The sequence below is a fragment of the Nyctibius grandis genome, chromosome 8 (assembly GCF_013368605.1).
Source record: "Nyctibius grandis isolate bNycGra1 chromosome 8, bNycGra1.pri, whole genome shotgun sequence".
Taxonomy (NCBI): domain Eukaryota; kingdom Metazoa; phylum Chordata; class Aves; order Nyctibiiformes; family Nyctibiidae; genus Nyctibius; species Nyctibius grandis.
In genome coordinates, this window is record NC_090665.1 from 17,235,468 (window position 1) to 17,235,745 (window position 278).

Genomic DNA, 278 nt, shown 5'->3' on the forward strand with positions numbered 1-278 from the left:
TGCAAAGCTCCTTTGTTTTTTTTTCTCGGAGGCTTTTCTTAGCTACGGTTGCACAATGACATTCTGACATCATGGAGGTCAATGCAGATACTAAAGTGCTGTTGTCTTTAAGAAAAAAATAATTTTGAAATATTAAACCACAGCTGCAAAAATTATAATAATTAAAAATTTCCCATCAGCTACTTAACATCTTTGTTACCTTCCGAGATTAATAGCATGCACATTGTTCAGCTGCATACGTTAAATTGGTATCACCCTCTGCAGAGACTGCAAGAGTA